At 36.6% G+C, this 14,061-nt stretch overlaps 1 long non-coding RNA gene across 7 annotated transcripts in view; it reads left to right on the top strand.

Moving 5' to 3' along the window:
• Positions 1 to 14,061, top strand: part of LOC147349186 (uncharacterized) — a 287,797-nt gene that overhangs the window by 106,543 nt on the left and 167,193 nt on the right. Inside the window, exons 3-4 of one of the 7 annotated variants that reach the window (XR_015149518.1) lie at positions 2,123 to 2,214; positions 6,759 to 10,137. The exons of 4 other annotated variants lie outside the window; for them this stretch is intronic. This is a non-coding gene — a long non-coding RNA (uncharacterized LOC147349186). Of the gene's footprint in view, positions 1 to 2,122; positions 2,215 to 2,630; positions 3,211 to 6,758; positions 10,138 to 14,061 lie in introns of those variants that run through there. 2 more of the 7 variants (XR_015149520.1, XR_015149516.1) reach the window with 2 other exon arrangements.

Raw genomic sequence — 14,061 nt, 5'->3', positions numbered from 1 at the left:
TGAGGATGGAATCCTATAGAGGCATGGCCAGGAAAGAGGAGCCCAAATATGGTTTAAAAAAAATAAATAAAACGCAGCATTCTGATGAAGGTAAACAATCCCAGTGGGTCTAGAAGGCTTCCATGAGTAGGGGCATTTTGGTGTCCATTGTCAGAACTAAAATCGGGTGAGGAGAGCATCAACATGTGATGGTAATGGAGAATAGGGACCCACAGCCCAAACATAAAAAGAGGTCATCCTCACAGAGGACCAGCATGGTATGGTGTGACCAAACACAAGTGCAGAGAGGAGGGTGTCCGGACAGGGAGCTGGTGAGGAATCCTACTGTATATTCCACAAGCAGAAGCTGCATGAGGGGAACACCCATGCTGGGGATGACCCTAATGAGGTGCTGGAATCCTCCCAGGGTGAAGAGGGGAGAAGGCAAGGGCAACCCACTCCAGTACTCTTGCCTGGAAAACCCCATGGACGGAGGATCCTGGTGGGCTGCAGTCCATGGGATCTCTAAGAGTCGGACCTGACTGAGAGACTTCACTTTCATGCATTGGAGAAGGAAATGGCAACCCACTCCAGTGTTCTTGTCTGGAGAATCCCAGGGACAGGGGAGCCTGGTGGGCTGCCGTCTATGGGGTCGCACAGAGTCAGACACAACTGAAGCGACTTAGCAGTAGCAGCAGGGTGAAGAGGGCAGTTCTTCCTGAGATGTCAGAGCCCAAAAATGTGAGGGGAGTAGTTACAACAGAGATCACTTGACCTGCAAAGCTTAAAATATTTACTTTCTTGCCCCTTATAGAGAAAAATGTGATTAACTCCAGTATCTTGACTCCATTATATCACTTTCTTTAATAAACTATACTCTTAAAACTTTTTACTGGTCTTTAAACAGAGTACTTATAGTTTTCCAAAAGCTATTTCTTATGATTCTTTCCTATATAATCCATGTGATAAACTCTTACTACTTTTTGAGATTCAGCTTAATTATCACTTACTCTGTGAAGCATTTTTTGATCACTTCCAGCCCCTAACCAAGAAATGCCCTACTTTACTTTTGGTACTATTCTTTACTTATTCCTCTACAACTCTCTCTCACATACCACAGTTTGGAGTAAAGTACACATACATGTGTATATATACATAGATATACACATATCACCTATATATGCATGTATACTTTACCTTAAACTGGGATTTATGTGAGAGAGCTTTAAATATCTAAAAGATTTTTATCTACTGTATACAATGAATAATTGCTAAATACATGAGTTAATATAACATCTAAATTTACTGCTCTCTTTGAAGGAAAAAAGGTGATATGCATAACTTTATGTTTCATCTGTCTGATTCCTGCCTATTTAAGCACCAATATCTTTTCAAATTTTACACATTTTTTGGTCATCTTTTCCCCTAAAAATCTATTTTATCTTTTTAATGCTTCATAAACTGACTTGATAATAATGCAGACTTTACTTGATGACTCAGCAGTCTCATAACAATCTTTTATCCTTCTACTCTATGGTAACGTCATTCCTGGAGAATTCATTTTTCCTTCATTCAATCTAAGGACTGTTAGCCAGCTCACCCTTTACCTGTCCCTAGGAGTCTTACTCTACTGTTCTATTTCATTCTGCTATAGCCTGATACTAAGAAACTAAGTGTTTTATGAATTAATGAAACTCCAAATAAAAACTAATAAATACATTGGATGTATTCTGTGAATAAACCTCATGACAAAATTTTATATACTTAAAGGCATTCTGTTGTTTTCTGCTAGATATATGACTTGGTACTAAATCCTGAAATGTTATTCCTAAACATTTAACCTTGAAACAGTGCTTATGTGTATATTTTGAGTTACATTAAAAAAAAAACCTAAGGTTTTTTGTTATACTTATTTCTCTGTGCTTTAAAATTAATTTAGCAAAGATATTTCAAATGGTCTAAGTAATTTTCACAGGTGTTGAATTTTAATTCACAAAGTTAACACTATATAGTTACCTTTCCTAGTATTTTATTTATACTATGCATTAGTGACTCAGAAAGCAATACTGCTATTTTAAACTGTTCAGTTTGTGCCAAATATTCTTGCTTTTCCATCCTGGCTTCAAAATACCATGTCTTCCAGCTGTTCAACTTCCAGCTGCCAAACATCAATGGATTTGCATCTGCTAGTTCCATTTTGTTGCTCTGAATCAAAATCCATTGCCAACTGGAAACGTAAGCAACAATAAATTCTCTATATGATATTGCTTGTGGTGATAATAGTAACAAATATGCTTACAAAGTACATGAAGCATCTGCTCTTTTTGTCATTTTTGTTGTTGTTCATTCACTAAGTCATGTCCAACTGTTTGCAACCCATGAACTGCAGCATGACAGGCTTACCTGTCCTTCACCGTCTCTCTGAGACAGTGATAAGCATTCAAACATGATTTGTTCAAACTCATGTCCATTGAGTCAGTGATGCCATCCAACCATCTCATCCTCTTTCACCCTCTTCTCTTGCCCTCAATCCTTCCCAGCGTCAGTTTCTTTTCCAATGAGTCATTTCTTTGCATCAGGTGGCCAAAGTATTGGAGCTTCAGTTTCAGCACCAGTAATTCCAATGAATATTCAGGGTTAATTCCCTTTAGGATGGACTGGTGTGATCTCCTTGCTGTCCAAGGGACCCTCAAGAGACTTCTCCAGCACCACAATTTGAAGGCATCAGTTGTTCAGCTCTCAGCCTTCTTTATGGTCCAACTCACAACATCTGTACAGGACTACTGGAAAAAACAAAGCTTTGACTATACAGACCTTTGTCGGCAAAGTGACGTCTCTGCTTTTTAACATGCTGTCTAGGTTTGTCATAGTGTTCCTTCCAAGGAGCAGCACCTTTTAATTTTGTGGCTGCAGTCACCATCTGCAATGATTTTGGAGCCCAAGTAAATGAAATCTGACACTGTTTCCATATTGTCCCCATCTATTTGCCATGAAGTGATAGGATCAGATGCCATGATCTTCATTTTTTGAATGTTCAGTCAAGCCAGCTTTTCACTCTCCTCTTTCACCTTCATCAAGATGCTTTCTAGTTTCTCTTCACTTTCTGCCATTGAATTGTTATCATCTGTATATCTGAGGTTGTTGATATTTCCCCCAGCAGACTTGATTCCAGCTTGTGATTCCTCCAGGCTGGCATTTGGCATGATGAACTCTGCAAAGAAGTTAAATAAACAGGGTGACAATATACAGCCTTGATGTACTCCTTTCCCAACATTGAAATGGTCTATTCCATGTCCAGTTCTAACTGTTGCTTCTTGTCCTGCATACCAGTTTCTCAGGAGGCAGGTAATGTGGTCTGGTACTCCCATCTGATTAAGAATATTCCAGTTTGTTGTGATCCACCCAGTCAAAGGCTTTAGCGTAGTCAATGAAACAGAAGTAGATGTTTTGGAATTCCCTTGTTTTTTCTATGACCCAGCTTATGTTGGCAATTTGATCTCTGGTTCCTCTGCCTTTTCTAAATCTGGCTTGTATACCTGGAAGTTCTTGATTCACATATATATGCATATACATAATTTTAATATATGTATGGGACTCTCCAGGCAAGAATACTGGAGTGGGTTGCCATTTCCTTCTCCATGGAATCTTTCCAACCCAGGGATCGAACCTGTGTCTCCTGCTTGGCAGGCAAATTCTTTACCAGTGAGTCACCAGGAAAGCCCATGTATTATATCTGATGTATGTAATATATATGGTGTCTGTATCATTTTGTCTATGTGGTCCCAGTCACATGGTCACTTGTGAGTAAAGTCCTAAGTACATTATTATATACTTGTGTAATATGTACATAATACATATGTATTATGTATTTATGGAAGTTAAGTCCTAAGTACATTATTGTCCAAGTAGAAGAAGTAACTGAAGGAATGGTATTTTTGTCACAACAAACTCACATTCATATCATATCAATATAAACTCAAAGTTTTGTAATCTCTTTTGATATTTCCTTGCAACTTAGCTAAAATTTCATGTTGAAAATCACAAATTATAGCAAGTTCTGTGATTGAAAATTTTCACAGTAGTGAAATTTCTACAAATTTCTACATTAGCTTTTCAAAATATGCCTTTACAAGCCTTTATCTTCACAGGTGTCAAGTGCTATTTTCCATGGAAAATGCTGAAATTGTTAAATTTTAACTTAAAGTAGTCAATGTTTAAAATGCCTAAAATTTCCAGGTGAAAATTGAAATTGGCCATAGGTAAATTGATCCATGGAATGCATATGGGGGAAAACGCAGTAGCCCATACACATATATTTGTCACCATTTTTGTGAACAAAGGAAAAAGACTGAATTTTTGAACCAAATTTTAGACATTTACAAAAGTATATCCAAGTTTCTAAACTAATGTTCTTATAATGTTTTTATTAGTCTACTTCAAATATGATTTCTCCCAATGAGTAATACTTACATTAGAGCTATCTTTCTTATATTAGAGATATCTTTGTCTGACATCTGAAAAGGACTGATAGTAAAGGTAAGAACCGTTTAGTACAGTAATAGCAATTTTTACACACAAAACATGATTTCTAATTAAAAGATGTTGCTCTCTTCATTCCTCACACTCGCTCTACTTATGCAATAGGTATCATTTACTATCAGCTGGAGACCTACCTAGGCAAGACATTGCACCTTATTTTAAGGAAGCAATTTCGACACAAAAATTTTTCTAGCTGTATTAATGAGAAGAGACCTGGACACATGGAAGTTCACATTTCCATTAAAGCTTTCACATATGCTGATTTTCACTGCAATTTACCTATATAAGTAATCCAAGAAGTCCAGCATCCAGGTCAGGTGGCCTTGAATTCATCTCACTGTGCTGAACATTACCTACTTTTCCTCAATTATTCATGATTTATTCTTATTACTGTTGGCAAATTCAGCATATTGGTCTGGCATCACTAAGGTGTATTCAAGGAAACTAATGTACAGAAAAAGCTATAGCTAATGTTTATGAATAAACCATGTCCAACTTTTGTAACCCTGTGGACTTAGTCCGCCACGAGGCTCCTCTGTCCATGGAATCCTCCAGACAAGAGTACTCGAGTGGATAGACATTCCCTTCTCCAGGGGATCTTCCTGACCCAGGCATTGAACCCAGGTCTCCTGTATTTCAGGCAGATTCTTTACCATCTGAGCTACCAGGGAAGCCCTTAAAATATAGGCGAAGTTTAAAATGTCAGGGTTTTAAAAATGGCATTATTGTTCTACTTTCTGTTTTACAGCTGATCAAATGGTACTATATAATAATTGTATTTATCCTGTGTATTATATCTTAATGTAATATGTAGATAAATTTTAGTTCTATTCATGAGGTAATAATAATACATATCTAAACAAGTAAACTTGACATCCTAAGTATTCATAAAGCATGTTTTAATTTTCCTTTTCCAAGAGAAGCTTTTTCCCACACACAATTCAGTTTTTCATCATAATAGCTTTTTCTCCACTTTATAGATGCCTATAATGATATCAGTGGCAATATCCTTAATATAGCATCTGTATATTTATGTATTTCCAGAAACTAGCCACATAATAACCCATCACCAGTCCATGTCAACATGTCAAACTGTAATTATCGGCTTAGCTGTATCTCCAACCCTAGCCTCCTTTCATTTTGAGCATGCAACTGTGCAGCTATTTACTATTGTCAAAGGGTCAATTTGGGGGCATGTCATCAATTCTAGTGATGCTGGTAGCAAATAGTTGGCCAGATTCCTTTAATGGAATTTTATAATTTGTTTTCTTATATTTTGGAGCAGGTCAGCAAATTTTCAGACAGCAATATTCTGGATCAGATGGTTCCCCAGCCATCATATCTGTTTTCTGATATGCAAATATGTTCTTTAATCATCAAGACACCTGGAAGGCATTGATCAGGCATTTTTTAACAAAAAGAAAAAGCAGGAGGGAAGTTAATCAGTTGAAGACAAGAAACCTATGAAAAACAGGATGTTTTTGTAGAGGAAATGCTGAAACAGTTTATATTATAATAGAGATGTGTGCATGCTGTCGCTCCAGTCCCATCCAACTCTTTGCGATCCTAGGGGACTGTAGCCTGCCAGGCTCCTCAGTCCATGGGATTTTCCAGGCAAGAATACTGAAGTGGGTTGCCATTTCCTTCTCCAGGGGATCTTCCTGATCCAGGGATCCACCCCGAGTCTCTTATGTCTCCTGCATTGGCAGGAAGGTTCTTTATCGCTAGTGCTACCTGGGACGCACCTATAATAGATATATCATTGAGTAAATGGGCATTCAGTGAAGAGAATTTTAGAAAAGCTAAACAGACTATCACTGAGGGAAAGTTCTTGACTCAGGAGTCATAAAGTCCTTGGTTCAAGTCCTTAAAGTCATTTAATGATCATGTTGGGCACAATTCTCTCATTTGTAAAGCAGAGGAAATATTAGCAAACTCAAAATGGTGTTATATAAACTAAATGAGAAAACTGCAGTTGATTAATAATTTCTTCCTTTTACCCTCTTCAGATTTCAAGGCCTTGTCTCTGTTTAAAGTTCTTTAAAAATATATGTTTTATATGCATTAGGACATGTTCTATTTTTATAATCATTTGATCTCTTTGTCTTATTCCTCAAATCAGAGACTTCCTTAAGTGAAAAACAATATCATATTTCTTGATTATTTGCCAGTAGTCACTCTTCTAATGAATTAAAAATATTAGTTAGACAATAGGTTTGTATGTGTGTTTCTTTATTGAGGTATGGCCCATCCTAAAGGAAATCAGTCCTGAACATTCATTGGAACGACTGATGCTGAAGCTGAAACTCCAATACTTTGACCTCCTAAGCGAAGAACTGACTCATTGGAAAAGACCCTGATGCTGGGCAAGATTGAAGGGAGGAGAAGAAGGGGATGACAGAGGATGAGATGGTTGGATGGCATCACCAACTCGATGGACGTGAGTTTGAGTAAGCTCCGGGAGTTGGTGATGGACAGGGACCCCTGATGTGCTGCAGTCCATGGGGTCCCAAAGAGTCTGACACGACTGAGCGACTAAACTGACTGACTTACAATATTATTAGTTTCAGGGTACACAGCATAGTGACTTGATGTGGTTGATGTCTGCAGGAAAGGAAGACTTCCCTCTGGTGGAGAATCATTGAAAAATGTTCAAAAAAATCCTACAGAGTTGGGGCTTCCCAGGTGGCAGCTCTCTCTGTGCTCTGCTTAGTCACTCAGTCAGGTCTGACTCTGTGACCCCATGGACTGTAGCCTGCTAGGCTCCTCTGTTCATGGTGATTCTCCAGGCAAGAATACTGGAGTGGGTCGGCATGCCCTCCACCAGGGGATCTTCCCAACCTAGAAACTGAACCCAAATCTCCCACATTGCAAGCGGATTTTTTACTCTCTGAGCCACCAGGGAAGCCCAGTGGTAAAGAACTCGCTTCCCTATGGGTTCGACCCCCTGGGTCAGAAATTCTTGCCTGGAAAATCCCGTGGACAGAGCAGCCCAGCGGATAACAGTCCATAGGGTTGCAAATAGTTGGACACAACTGAAGCAACTTAGCACAGATAAAATAGAATTGCAATACAAGTTTTTCCCATCAGCAATATTTCTGTAATTAACATCACTTCTTTCAGTTATTTATTTAATCATGTTCCATGGAAAAATATAAGTACAACACTGTTATTTTGTGTTATTGATGTTATTTTGAGAAAGGGTAGAATTGTGCCTGTGGAAGTTTTCCCAGATAAGTTAAAAAATGACCCTTTTTGGATGCATATCAATTTAGAGGTACACAAAATTGAAATATAATTTCAGATTAAAAGAAGAGCCTATACCTATCAATGAAGAAATGAAAGAACATCAAAACATAGAAAACTACAAATTTCCCAGGATTGTTGAAGTACAGAGTGAGAAAAATGGTTTGAAGGATTAGGTGCTGTAGAATCTAATGTCTTCTTAAGGAGTTTAAATTTTTTTCCATAAATAAAACAATACTTAAAGATTTTAAGATAGGCAGAGGCTTAGAAGTTTTGGAATTTTAAAAGATCATTTTATAATGGCTTGAAGGATGGGTTTAATGAGGAAAAAAGCAAAGCAGTTAAAAGAAGTATGAGTCTGGTATAACATAATAGCTGTGGGGATGGGGAAGAGGTAAGTTTTGAAGCTATATATGAGATAAACTAGCAGATTTTAATAATTGAATGAATTTAAAGAGAACGTCATGGTTAAGCTTCCCTGGAAACAGATCTTGTGGCAGAACTATGTGTACACATAAGTCATTTGGGAATGCTCTAGGAATCAACCAAATGCAAGAATAAAGGAAGCAGGATTCAGCAGAAGTTGGATTATTGATAGAATCTGAACAAAGATCATTCACTATGACAAGGACCTCTGAAGCTAGGATGGCAGTTCAGAATTTGGCATGCACCAGTCTTGGAACTTCATCTTAGGAGTATCCTTAAAGTAAGATCAGGGTGATGGGATTAGGGGCTGAGTTGTGAGCTGTTAGTGCCAGGGGAATAAATGCTTTAGTCCTAAAAATACTGGGAGATGCAGGCAATGCTTAACTGAATTCAGTGCAGAGAAGGAAAGGGAGAAACCAAAAATCTTTTATAAGGTATGGAATGAAGATCATCTAAGGCAATGGCAACCCAATCCAGTACTCTTGCCTGGAAAATCCCATGGATGGAGGAGCCTGGTAGGCTGCAGTCCATTGAGCTGCGGAGAGTCAGACATGACTGAGTGACTTCACTTTCACTTTTCACTTTCATGCATTGGAGAAGGAAATGGCAACCCACTCCAGTGTTCTTGCCTGGAGAATCCCAGGGACGAGGGAGCCTGGTGGGCTGCCATCTATGGGGTCGCACAGAGTCGGACACGACTGAAGCAACTTAGCAGCAGCAGCAGCAGCAAGTATGATTTAGAGGCAGAAGGAGAAGGGGGTGACAGAGAATGAATGGTTGGATGGCAGAGGATGAGATGGTTGATAGCATCAGCAACTCAATGGAATTGAGTTTGACAAACTCCAGGAAATAGTGAAGGGCAGGAAAGCTTGGCATGCTGAAGTCCATAGGGTTGCAAATAATCGGACATGACTTAGTGACTGAACAGCAAGTGTGATTTAGGGACACTAAAAATATTTCTTTAAAATATATGTTTCTAACAATAATATTAGATATCAGGTAGTACTAGTAATTCAGGTTCTTTTTGAGAACAACCGAGAGCAACAAGACCCTTTTTGATATTGTCTTTAAGGAAACAGGAAAGACCATTAAGGACTTCTTATGCAAGTCATTGAAATTGTGTCATTACTGCAGTACAGTAGGTCTTCCACATGTGCAGGTTCCATGTCTGCTGATTCAACCAAATCCGTATTGAATATATATGGGGGAAAAAAATCCCAGAAAATACCAAAGAACAAAACAAGTTTGCCCCTAGCTGGCAACTATTTACATAGCATTTACTTTGTTTGTATTTGCAGCTATTAACATAGTATGTGTGTGAGTGTTCAGTCATGTCTGACTTTTTGATACCTTGTAAATTGTGGCCTACCAGACTCCTCTGTCCATGGGGTTTTCCAGGCAAAAATACTGGAGTGGGTTCCCGTTTCCTCCCAATCTTCCTGACTCGGGTATCCAACACTTGTCTACTACGTTGTTATGCTAAAGAGCTTACCACTTGTTTTTTTTTCCAGAAATTTAATTGCTTCAGGTCTTACATTCAAGTTACATTCCATGTTGAGTTGATTTTTATGTTCATTGTAAGATATTGGTCTGTTCCATTCTTTTGCATATGCTGTCCAGTTTTCTAAATATCATTAATTAAAGAGGCTATCCATTCCCCGTTGCATATTCTTGCCTCCTTGCCATATGGCATTTGACTTGTCATCAGTTAAATGACCATATAGGTGTGGATTTATTATGGGCTATCAGTTCTGTTCCATTGATCCCTGTGTCTATTTTTATACCAGTGCAATACTACTTCGATTACTATAGCCTTGTAAATATATTTTGAAATCAGGATTGTGGTATATCAGCTTTGTTCTTAAGTTTGATTTGGCTAAATGGAGTGTATTGTGATTCCACATACATTTCAGAGTTGTTCTCTATTAAAAATGCCATTGGAATGTTGATAGGGATTATAATGAATCTGTTGTTTGATTTGTACAGTATGAACATTTGAATATTAATTCTTCCAAACTCTGAGCATGAAATATCTTTCCATTTACTTGTGACATCTTTAATGTATTTTTATCAATGCCTTCTAGTTTTCAGTGTACAAGTTTTCACCTCCTTGGTAAAATTTGTTTTTAGGTATTTTATTTTGGGGATACAATTGTAAATAGGACTATTTTCTTAATTTTTGTTTCTGAAAATTCATTATTAATGTATAGAAAAGCAACAGATTTATGTATATTCATCTTGTATCCTGCAGCTTTAAGGAATCCATTCATTACTTCTAATAGTTTTTTTTTTTTTTAACGTGTATTAGAATTTTGAGTTTTCAATACATAGTATCATGTTAACTTCAAAGAGTGACAGTTTTGATTCCTACTTTCTAATTTGGATGCTTTTTATTTCTTTTTCTTGCCTAATTACGCTGACTAGAACTCCCAATACTATGTTGAATAAAAGTGGCAAGGTATCCTTGTCCTGTCCTCATCTTAGAGGAAATGCCTTTGGTTTTTTACCATTGAGTATGAAGTGGCCTTGTCATATACAGCCTTTATTATATTGAGGTCGATTCCCTATATACTCACTTTCTTGAGAGTTTGTAATCATAAATTGATGTTGAATTTTGTCAAAGGCTTTTTATACATCTATTGAAATAATCTTATGACTTATTCTTCCTTTTGTTAATGTGGTGTATCATGTTGGTTGATTTATAGTTTTTGAAAAATACTTGAATCCCTGAAATAAATCCCACTTGATCATGTTGTTTCATCATTTTAATATATTATTGAATTTAGTTTGCTAATATTTTGTTAAAATTTTTTGCATCCTTGTCCATCAGAAGTATTGGCTCATAGTTTTCTTGTATGTCCTTATCTGGACAGAAAATAACACTATAAGTAAACAATAAACCAACATTCTTTATGAATATAGATGTAAAAAATCCTATATTCATAAATTAGCAAACTAACTTTAATAGCACATTAAAATGATCATACACTATGACCAAGTGAGATTCATACCTGGAATGCACCATGAGTGCAGAAGGGTTCTGATTATTATTATTCTACCCTGCTAGTTATGCTTCTATCTGTTTTGTTAAGGTTTATGGTCACCCAAACACATAGGAAGTGATGTTTTGTTGTAGTTTTGTATTGCATATTCTTGATTAGTGACACTGAACATTTTTTATATACCCACTGGCCATTTGTATGTCTTCTTTGGAATAATGTCTTTTCAGGTCCTTGATAATTTTTTAATCAGGTTACCTGTTTTTTGTTTTCATTTTTTCTATTGATTTGTAGAAGGTTCTTATATACTTTGGAGATAAACTGTTTATCAAGTATGTTGTTTGATTTTTTTTTCCCTTTTCATAGATTACCTATTTAATCTGCTGAATGCTTACTTTGCTGCACAGATGTTTGGTTTGATGTTCCACTTGTCTACTTTTGCTTTTGTTTCCTGTGGTTTATTGCCAAATTCAAGCAGTAATTTCTAAGACCAATGTAATGATATTCTCTTTATTTTTTCTTCTATGAATTTGATAGTTTTAGTCCTTACATTTAGGTCTTTAATCCATTTGGAGTTGATTTAGTTCATTTTTGTGTACAGTGTAAAATATAGGTCCTATCAATCAAAAAATGGGCCAAAGAACTAAACAGACATTTCTCCAAAGAAGACATACAGCTGGCTAATAAGCACATGAAAAGATGCTCAATATCACTCAGTATCAGAGAAATGCAAATCAAAATCACAATGAGGTATCATCTCACACCAGTCAGAATGGCTGCTATCAAAATGTCTACAAGCAATAAATTCTGGAGAGGGTGTGGAGAAAAGGGAACCCTCTTACACTGTTGATGGGAATGCAAACTAGTACAGCCACTATGGAGAACAGTGTGGAGATTCCTTAAAACCTGGAAATAGAACTGCCATATGACCCAGCGATCCCACTGCTGGGCATACACACCAAGGAAACCAGAATTGAATGAGACACGTGTACCCCAATGTTCATCGCAGCACTGTTTACAATAGCCAGGACATGGAAGCAACCTAGATGTCCATCAGCAGATGAATGGATAAGAAGGCTGTGGTACATATACACAATGGAATATTACTCAGCTATTAAAAAGAATGTGTTTGAATCAGTTCTCATGAGGTGGATGAAACTGGAGCCTATTATACAGAGTGAAGTAAGTCAGAAAGAAAAACACCAATACAGTATATTAACACATATATATGGAATTTAGAAAGATGGTAACAATGACCCTATATGCAAGACAGCAAAAGAGACACAGATATAAAGAACAGACTTTTGGACTCTGTGGGAGAAGGCAAGGGTGGGATGATTTGAAAGAATAGCATTGAAACACGTATATTACTATATCTGAAATAGATCGCCAGTCTAGGTTTGATGCGTGAGACAGGGCGCTCAGGGCCAGTGCACTGAGACGACCCTGGGAGGGGTTTCAGGACGGGGGACACGTGTACACCCATGGCTGATTTGTGTCGATGGATGGCAAAAGCCTCTACAACATTGTAATTAGCCTCCAATTAAAATAAATAAATTAATTTTTTAAATATGGAGAATATTAGCAATATGAAGTACTAATATATATATATATATATATATATATATAGGTCCTATATTCTGCTGCTTCCTTTTTAATGTGTGTGCCTTTTATTATTTTTCTTAATTATACTCACTAGTAGTTCCAGTACTATGTTGAAAAGAGTTGGTAAGAATAGATATCCTTGCTTTGTCTCCTGATCATAGAGAAATTGCTTTTAAGTATTTTGTTTGTTTTTGTTTTACTGTTGAGTATGATTTAGCTGCAGCTGTTATTGGTGAAATTTTTGATATTCATTGTTTGTTAATGTTTTTATCAAGAAAAAGTTTCAAATTTTGTCAAATCCCTTTACTGCATTTGTTGAGATGATGATGTAATTCTTATCCTTTGTTCTGTTAATGTGGTATATCATACCAATTCATCCCTGTATTGAACCATCCTTGTATCCCAGGAATAAATCCCATTTGGTCGTGGAATATGACTGTTTTTGTATACTTAAATGTTCAGTTTGCTAGTATTTTGTTGAAAAATTTGCATCTCTATTCATCAGGGATATTGCATTGTAGCTTTCTTATAGTATCCATTTCTGGCTTTGATACCAGGATAATGCTGGTTTCATAAAAATAAAAAGTTTGGAAATATTCCCTCATGTTCATTTTTGGGGGAGAATTTGAGAAGGATTAGCAATCTTCTCTAAACAGTTGATAGCTTTACTAAAGAATCCATCTGGTTCTGATCTTTTCTTTGTTGGGAGCTTTCTGATTACTGATCTCCTTGTTAAGACTTAGTCTTGGTAGGTGGTTGTTTCTAGAAATTTATCCATTTCTTCTAGGTTCCCCAGTTTGTTAGCATTTAGTTGCTCAGAGTGGACCCATGTGAGTCTTTGTATTTCTGTGATATCAGTTGCAGTATCTATTTTTTTCATTTTTACTTTCATTTATTTGAGTCCTCTTTACTTTATCTTGGCTAGTCTAGTTAATGTTTTGTCAATTTTGTTTAAAAAAAAATCCAAATCTTCTACACCTTTTTTATTGTCTTTCTAGTTCCTATTTTATTTACTTTTAATCATTATTAGTTCTCTCCTTCTACTAACTTTGTGCTTTATTCTTCTCTAGTGGCTTGTGGTTTAAATTGTCTATTTAAGACCTTTCTTCATTTTCAATGTAGGTGGTTATTGCTGTAAATTTCTAAGTACTACTTTGCATAATGCTATAAGTTTTGGCATGCTACATTTTATTTGAAGATTGTCTTAATATAATTTCTAATTTCCCTCTTAATCTATTTTTTGACTTGTTGGCTGTTTCAGACTGTG

Source organism: Bos grunniens, chromosome 21, assembly GCF_055505025.1.
Source record: "Bos grunniens cultivar Pamir isolate PY7600 chromosome 21, Bosgru_T2T1.0, whole genome shotgun sequence".
Classification (NCBI taxonomy): Eukaryota; Metazoa; Chordata; class Mammalia; order Artiodactyla; family Bovidae; genus Bos; species Bos grunniens.
Note: the sequence above shows the minus strand (reverse complement) of the source record. Positions and strands in the feature narration are given on the sequence as shown.